The sequence below is a fragment of the Chrysochloris asiatica genome, unplaced genomic scaffold (assembly GCF_000296735.1).
Source record: "Chrysochloris asiatica unplaced genomic scaffold, ChrAsi1.0 scaffold00027, whole genome shotgun sequence".
Classification (NCBI taxonomy): domain Eukaryota; kingdom Metazoa; phylum Chordata; class Mammalia; order Afrosoricida; family Chrysochloridae; genus Chrysochloris; species Chrysochloris asiatica.
The window spans coordinates 12214985-12224508 of record NW_006408545.1 but is presented as its reverse complement, the minus strand read 5'-3'; positions in this window follow the sequence as shown (position 1 = coordinate 12224508).

Genomic DNA, 9524 nt, shown 5'->3' with positions numbered 1-9524 from the left:
GACCTAGTTTGGTATACTGATGGTAGTTCTTTCTCCTAAGATAAAATCAAGCGGGCAGGCTATGCCATTATATCTGAAAGCGAAGTCATTGACCAGGGCTCCCTCCTTCCTCAAACAACTAATCAACAAGCAGAGCTGATTGCCCTCACACAGGCCTTTACCTTAGCTTCGGAAAAAAGACTCACAGCTTATACAGATTCCAAATATTCTTTCCATATTCTGCTTTCACATGCAGCCATTTGGAGGGAAAGAGGTTTTTGTTCCACTAAAGGTAATTCCATCCAGAATTCTAAATTTATTATGGAACTACTAAAGGTTTCCAGGCTGCCCGCAGCCATTGGCATTGTCCCCTGTAAAGCTCACCAGTCAGACCAGTCACCTACAACCAAGGGAAATAATTTGGCTGATCACATAGCAAAGAAAGCAGCCTTAACACTGACTTTACTCCCTAGTGCCTCAGTAAATCAAGGAGTAGAAACTCAGAAGTTGAGCTTGACCCAGGATCAACTTAAGTACCTTCACACAATTTTCCACCCCAACTCTAGAACATTATTTACCTTTTTAGAACCATTAGTCACTGTATCCCTATCTGACAAGCAATTTTTAAAACATCTTTCCTCCACCTGTGAAATTTGCCAAAAGACAAATCCATCTTCTAAACCCACCCCTTTCGCTACACACCAAGCCAGGGGTCTGCTCCCCAGCCTAGATTGGCAAAGACTTCACCCACATGCCCAAAGTTAGAAGGTGCAAATATCTTTTAGTTCTAGTTAATACCTTTTCTGGGTGGGCTGAAGCTTTTCCTACCACAAATAAGCGAGTTTCCATGGTCTCTGCTTTCCTTTTCAAGGAGATTATTCCCCTCTTTGGGCTCCCAACTTCCCTCCAGTCAGACAATGGCCCCGAATTCACTTCCCACATAACTCAAGGACTTTCTAAATTATGGGAATTTCCTGGCACCTCCACATCCCCTTTCACCCTCAATCATCAGGGAAGCTGGAGCGAACCAACAGGTCAATCAAAGCTGTCCTTACTAAGTTAACCCTAGAACTTCATGCTGACTGGGTCTCGCTTCTCCCCTTAGCCTTGTTATTCCTCAGATCTTTGCCTAAAGCACCTCTCCAAATTTCTCCTTTTGAACTAACATATGGATGCCCTTTCCTACCTCTGGGACTAAAACCTGAAGCGTCTGCCCTTCCACCATCTCTTTTAGTAAGCTGTTTAAATTACTTAAGAACTTTATTATGGCAACATGCGGACTCACGTTTACCCTCACCTTTTCCTGCATTACCTTGCTCCTACCAATCAGGAGACGTAGTCCTAATTGCTCCTCTGAGCCTCCCAAAAGAACCCTTGAAACCTAAGTGGACTGGTCCACAACCACCCCTACAGGAGTTAAGTTAGAGACTCTCTTGAGCTGGTTCCACATCTCAAGGGTTAAACCCTTCCACAGCCCTGCTGGAGGACTCGAACCATCACCCCCTCCTAACTATAATGCTCAGCATGGCTTCGGAAAAAGAGGGCAATCCAAGTAGCAATCCTACCCCTAGTGGCAGCACTAGGTATTGTGGCAGGCATAGCCACTAGAACTGCAAGCATTTCCCATTAATGGAGGTTTTGCTAGTTGGTTCCATAACCCTCTATTAAATTCCCTGCTTCCCTTTCTAACCCCACTATTGGTTATCCTCACTTTACTGGCAGTTGCCCCTTGTGTTCTTCATTTTATTCAATTGCAGGTTAGCCGCATACCCAAATTTCCCAGCAAGCTGCTACCCAGTTGTTGTTATACGCTGAAGACCTAAGACTGCGGAACCAACCTCAGTTCAGCTGCTGACCCGGTTACACCACCGCCAACAATGACTAAGTCATTGCCGACCATGGTCCAAGCCCAAAGAAAGACAACCTCGTCACCCCAATGCCAGCAGGAAGTAGCTACGGAAAAATGACCGTCGTCCCTTCTCCCGTGGGCATGGATCATAGAGATGGCCATTCATTTTTCTTGTTTAACCAAAGAGGGGAAATGTTACAATATCAGGTCTGCCATCTTAGGCTGTTCCTTCCGGGTTCTTCCCTCTCCCCTCCCTTCAACTCCATTTTGTCTGTTTCCCCGTCCTAAGCTACAAGGTGCATAGTTTAAAGGGCTACATGGCTTTTGATAAGCCAGAGCTAAATCACCCCAGCAATGACCACTCCCTTCTTGTTGAACCTATATAAGACCACTCCCTTTCCGTTGACTTCCTCTTCTTTCTGCCTTCTCTCTCTTCTCTTCTGCCTCCTGCCTTGTCTCTCCGGCAGAGGTCACCTTCCTCACCCTAAATAAAAGTCTCTAGATGTGCCATCTGGTGTGCGGTATGGTTGATGAGTGGTGTCGGGGTTTGTTTTCCCTTTCAGTTGCCCAACATGAATCTTAGGCCTTCTTCAGATTTTTTTTTTATCCTTTTTTGTGCTTGTTCTTCTATCATAGTAGTGTTGAGAGTTTTATCCTCTAGCTCACTAGTTCTGGCTTCTATCTCTTCAATTCTACTCCTTTTTCCTTTCAGTGTATTATCCATTTCTGATATTCTATTATTAATCATTTGGACCTCTTTCTGTCGGTGTTGAATTGTTTCCTGTGCGGTAACTATTTCATTTGATTATTCTTGTAGCGCTTTCCTGACTTCTTCCTTATTTTTCTCAACTCCATTGTATAGTGTTTTAATACAGTTTATAATCATTTTTCTGAATTCCTTCTCAGGTATTTCCAAAGCCTGCCCATCTTCCAGTATGGAGTGTAGATCTACTTCCAACTCATTTGTCTCAGTCACTTTATCTCATTTCTGGACATGTGTTGATATGGTCAGCTGTTACTGTTTTGGGGGCATATTCAGGAGTTATCTGTGGCCTTAATGATTAGATGGGTGTGTATTTTGGTATTTTTTATGCTTTCTGATTGCCTCTATGTAGATGTGAACAGGAGATGGGCTTCCCTTTTCACTCTTCTTCCTGAGAAATTTCAAGATGCCACTGTTGGTTGTTGTAACGTAACTCAGGATTTAATTTTCAGCCTATTTCCTTTTTAGTCTGCCTGTTCCACTCCACAATCACCATTCAGGCCTTTTTCCTAGTGATAAGCAGTTCAAGGCCGGCTGTGGCCATTTTGTACTGCCACTTGGTTTTAAGCAGAAACTGTTACTTTAAATTTCGCCCTCTAGTCACCAGAATGGAGCTGCACAGACAGTGAGAGACAAATTAATAGATACCAAAAAAAAAAAAAAAAAAAAAAGAATGTCCACACCTTTATCTCTGCTGTTCTGTCAGGCATCTGTGGCTGCTCTGATCCTTCCCTACTTGGTCTTTCCTAAGATGGTGGCTCTGGGAGCAGCTGAGCACCTTGAATTAGAAAGCAATGGATTTCTTGCTTCTGCTACAAATTCCCCTAGCTGTAATCCTTCCAACCTTCTAAATATTCTTTTATGTGTGGTTCAGAGTTCTGGGACCATCCCCTGAGCCTCTTGGTCTGGTTTTCTGTGTTGTTACTGCCAGAGCTCCTCAGTGCCCTTCCACCCAATCCACCATCTTGTTTGTTCCTCCTTATAATTTAAAATATTTTATGTAAATAACTATGTTTTTTGTTTGTTTGTTTTTTATAAAAGTTCAACTATTACAGAGTAGTAAAAAATTTTATGAAAATGTTTCCTGTTTCTGTGAAGTGGAAATATTTGCCAGATTGAACTTGAAATATTAATGAGACAAGTCTACATAAAGAAAACTTTACCAAAAGAAAGTCATATTTCAAGTAAACTAAATCAAATTTCAGTTTAAAGAAAATGTGAATAGATTATAAATTCTGTTACATAAATCCTATACCTTGTAGAGAGTTTCACTGCCAGCTTAATTTTCACTTTCCTTCACATTACTTTTACTAATAAACTTCTTATAAATGGTGTTGTTATCACTTTAAGTACAGTCCTAGAAAAAATACTAAGATAGACAAAATCAATCATTTTGCTTGTCATGGAAACTCTAGTAGATGCACTTATGAGGTATGCATTTCTTAGACAGAATATGCATTAAGTTTACTCAGGCAATTCCAATAGAAGATGTTCCCCAAATCAGCTCTTAACCTTTTGGAGGCCAGTGCAAAAAGAAGACAAAATCATTTACAAGATTCATAAGATATAATGCAAATTTTAAATATTATTTATAATAATGAAATAATTTCCATAAGTCAATCAGACTGAGTCACCTAATCATTATTAAGCAACTGGCACTGTGGGCAAATGCATCATGCTGCAAAGTCATTTGAACTGCAAGGTCGGTGGTTCAAGCTCACCAGTGGCTCCTTGGAAACCCTACACAGGGTTGCTATGGGTCAGAATTGACTCAACAGCTCTTGACAACAACAACAATCATCTCTGAGGAGTCCTGATGTGGCACTGTAGGATAAGCTCTGGACTGCTAACTTCAAGGTTGGTGGTTCAAACCTACCAGCCACTCCTTGGAAAACATATACAGGATTGTTATGGAACTGACTCTATGGCATTTAACAATAACATCATCAATGGGAGGACAGTGGCTCTATAGGATAAATATTGGGCTGTGAACCTCAAGGTCAGTAGTTCAAGCCCCTTAGTCACTCCAAAAGAGGAGGATGGGGCTTTCTGCTCCAGCAAATATTTACAGTCCTGTGGTGCTATAGTATAAGTACTGAACAGATAAGTCAGTGTGAACCGAAAGGTCGACAGTTCAAACTCACCAGCCATTCATTGGTACAGGGTCACTATGAGTCGGAAAGTTCTTAACAGCACTTAACAACTATCTTCTAGACAATAATAGGCATTTGTACTAGGTAGAGTTCAACCAGAGAAATAGAACCAGTAGGAGATGTATATTAAAAAGTCTATTGCAGGGAATTTAGTTTACACAATTGTGGAGACTTGTTCAGTAAGACTGAAATCCATGGGTGAAGCTGTCGGAAATGTCAGGTGGAAATTCTTGAACATGGTCTGAAGCTGTTGGCACAGATGGAATATCTTTTTTCTGGAAGCCATGGATCTGCTTCTAACTGATTGAATCAGGCCCAACCAGATCATATTACTATAATCCACAGATGATTTATTAAAATCTATATAACAGGCAACAATAGTGAGATTGGTCCAGGATTGTGCAGTGTTTCGTTCTGCTGTGCATAAGGTTGCTATGAGTTGGTACCTACTCGATGGCACCTAACAACAACAACATATAACAGGAAAATATTACTAGGTCTGTGAAAAATTTAAAAACATGGCATCAGACCTCTATGAGATGATTATGTATAGTCACATAGACTTTTAATAATTCTTTTGGCATGTCCCAGAAATTATAGTGAGCAATTATGGTTAACTGCCACTTCAACCATGTCGCCAACTCTGTTCCCTAACAGCCAGCTGGCAACTCTCACTCCAATGTCTCCATTTTCCAGTATCCTCAGATTTGCACAGAATCCATATCACCACTACCTACTTATCCAGATCTTACTCTCTTGCTTCCTCCATATCACCTGACCAACCCTCATACTCTACGACTAGTGTGCCTCTAATTTGCCTCCCTTAACTCCCTCCAACCTGCCATCTTGGATCTATTTCAATGATTAACTTATAAAAATCAATAGGTCTTGCTAAGTCTGACCATATTCAATAGACTCTTGTCAACCTGGGTTGAGACCTGGTTGACCAACAGTATGGCAAGACCTAGGAACTCCTGGGTCCAGTGGCAGTGACATGGTCACAGAGGACTAGAGTGGAGAGTGAAGCATCTAGCTGATACGAAGTGAGGGGAGATGCACAAGAGTACCCATACTTGCAGATAATACCCACTTGACCTGGCTTCAGTGGCTGGATGATTGGAATTCGACTAGAAGAAGAAAGAAGAGGGGGGGAAAGTAATCCACTACAATTTTATGAAATTTGACCTATACTTCTGGATGTAGTAGCTCAAAAGAGAGAACAAATCTTTACAGCGAGGATCATTTCCACCCCCTCGGTACACAGGGTTGACAGGGATGGGTAACTTAGACATTGTCTACCCAAAATAAGGGGTTGGGATACAGAGGCAAGTAGTGACTGATTTACAAACTTTCAAGAGGGAGTCTAGTTACAGAGGGTGCAGGGGGGAAGGTAGAATCTTCACTGAGTGGTTTCCAACCTATCTGGATGGGGCTGATGAAAGGGGATGGGGATAAGACTGTGGTTCAATAGTGAATAAATGCTATCAGGACTGACTGTGAGTGTTGGAAATGTAAAGGGAGACGTTTTGTAACAAAAGGTGGGGAGTGATTGATTTTGCAGTCCAGGAGCAGAGGTCCCTGGGACCATCTAGGGAAAACACCGGATTTCAGGACCCTTTCCAGATAAGCAGTGACACCAGAGATGGATGCAGAGACAATGACATGAAGAAATGGAGCAGCTAAGGACTCTGGACTCAGGGTGGGAGAGGGTCTGTGTGCTAATGGCTCAGGGTGGGAGAGGGTCTGTGTGCTAATGGTTCAGGATGAGGAATACAGGATCAAGAAACACAGGAAGGAAGTAGAATAAATGATGATCCATTGTGGGGATTGAAATCAATGACATTAAACAAATGTATAAATTGTACCCTTTGGTTGTTTGATGATGCACAGAGGGGATTGTAATCATTGCAATGAAATGAAATACAACAGGATGAATGTAAAGCTAATGCTCTCCCATGTAAACTATCACATAATTCACGATAAAAACGAAAAAAAGTCAATAGGGCTTACCATGAAAATATCTCCTTTCAGAACCAGTGCATGATATATTTGAAGACAAAAAGTTTAAGACATAAAACCAACACATCTCTAATGGTAGAATTGAGAGGCATCAGGTTGATTTCCCTAGCTGACTGAGAATATCATTTTGGCTGCTGTCAAATTTTAAAACTGTTCTTTCATATAGGCATAACCTAAAAGTCTTTCATTGTTTCCAGAAGATGCAATGGCTTTGGAGAGCCTTCTCTTATTTATCTAGTGCTTCTATTTCAGAGATACCACAAGTGGATGGCTTTAGCAAACAAGAATTTACTCTCACAGTTTAGGAAACTAGAAGTCTGAATTCAGAAATCCGGCTCCAGGGAAAGATCCTTGTCTCCTTCAGCATCTGTAGGTGCAATATTCCTTAGATATCTCGATGGCAACAATCTTTCCCTGGATTTAGGAGCTTCACATTTGCTTCACAACAATCTTTCAATGGATTTAGGAGCTTCACAAAGGTCCAAAGAATGTATTTCATTCCTGGTTCTTTCTTTATAGTAGTATGTCCCCCTTTCTCTGCTCACATCTCTCCCCTTTTATCTCTTGTAAGTAAAGGTGCTACAGATCACACCCCAGGGAAACTTTCCTTACATCGGATCAAGGCTGTGATGGGATTAAGGATGATGCACCCCATCTTTAATCCTCTTACTGGTTTATCATACTGGATCACATGAGAAATCATCATATAACAACCATATTACATCATTACATAACTGCCAAGCCACTGAGAATCATGGCTCAATTAAGGGACTTAATTCATTCTATGACAGCTTGCTAGTGCCAATACGACACTGCTGGTACCATGCAACCTTACTCTGGACTAGACATCAGCCTTGAAAGCAGTACTTGTAGCAGTGGCTCTGCATAGTGAAAATATATTGGATTTGACGTCCCATCTTCTATGAAGTCTCATGGTTCTTGTTCTGAAGGTGGAGAGAGAGCATTTTTAAACTCAGCTACCAGACATTTGATGGAAATCTGGTGACAAAGTGGTTAAGTACTTGAATGTTAACCAAAACATCACCAAACCTACCAGCTACTCCTAGAAAGATGTGGCAGTTTTTTCTATGAAGATTGGCTGTGTGCTGTGGAGTCGGTTCTGACTCACAGTGACCCTGTACAGGGTTTCGAGGCTGTAAATCTTACCGGGGGAGAATGCCTCATCTTTCTCCCACAGAACAGCTGGTAATTTCGAACTGCTGACCTTGGGGTCCGCAGCCCAATTCATAACCACTATGCTACCAGAGAAGATTATAGCCTTTTAATGTTGCTGTTGTTAAGTGCCATCCAGTCAGTTCCTATGTGCAACAGAATGAAACACCACCTGGTCCTGTGCTGTCCTCACAATTGTTGCTTGAGGCCATAGCCTCATAACATAGCCCACTACAACAGTGTTCTACATCTTATTTTGATAAGTAATGGCTGGGATCATAAAAGCTTATGAGTGGCCATCTAAGGTGCAACTATTGGTTGATCCTGTCCAGAAGGAAAAAGAGTGAAGAAAATCTAAAATGCATGGAAACAATTAGGCCAATTGAGTAATGGACTATGCAACATCAGCCTCTGTGACCCTGTGACCAGAAGAACCTGGTGGTGATGACTTCCACTACTAACTGCCTGAAAGGGATCACATTAGAATGTCCTAGAGAGAGTAGGAGAAAAATGTGGAACAAAACTAAAATTCATAAAAAAGATCGAGTTTACAGGTCTGGAACTGAATTCACTACAGTCTCAATTTTCAGCCAAACAATAGACAGGTCTATATGTCCTGGTATAGCAATGCTGGTAAATATGCTGGACTAAAAGATCGGTTTGCACTGGAAGATTGGCAGTTCAAGCTCACCAATTGCTCCTCAGAAACCCTATACAGGGTCACTATGAGTCAGAACCAACTCAATAGCACTTAACGACAACAATGTAAGGGAAACAATAGCATTAGTGAACTACTGCACACCTTAGAAAAGTCAACCATTTGAGATCAAAAGGGCAGCAATTACCCATAGACAAAGTTCAGGATGAGGAATACAGGATCAAGAAACACAGGAAGGAAGTAGAATAAATGATGATCCATTGTGGGGATTGAAATCAATGACATTAAACAAATGTATAAATTGTTGAATGGAAAACTGATTTTCCTTGTAAACTTCACTCAATCCACAATAAAAATTTTTAAAAAAGGACAATAGCCTGGAAACCTAATAGGATAGTTCTCCCCTGTCCTATAGGATGACTATGCATTGAAATCTACTAAATTTTTAGTTTGTTTGCTTATGTTTTATCCAGACATTTGAGAACACATAAGGAAAATGATTTTACTTTGCAGACATTTGTATATATCCCATCATTAAGATGATAGTTGCCCTTATGTCACATTTATTGTGAAGATTAAGAAAACCAATGAACACAAAAATGCTGTAGTTGTAATATTAACAGAGCATTTACAAATATATGAATAGATGATTTTCTATGAATCTGAAGGAAAATTTTAGTTCTCATAATCACCCAATTTCTGATCAGTCATTAAGCATTGTTATATAAAGGTTCTTGAGCTAAATTCTCAAAACAGTTCCAGAAGACAGTTTGTCTCTAGTTCTACTTTCTTAGATAAGAAAGACAATTAGTTGCCCAACTCTGGATTATTAAGCAAGTGAATAGTAGAGCCTAGACACACAACTATATTTATCCCGGAATTCTTAACTACTATACCATATGTTAAGGAACTCTGGTAGTGTAGTGGTTA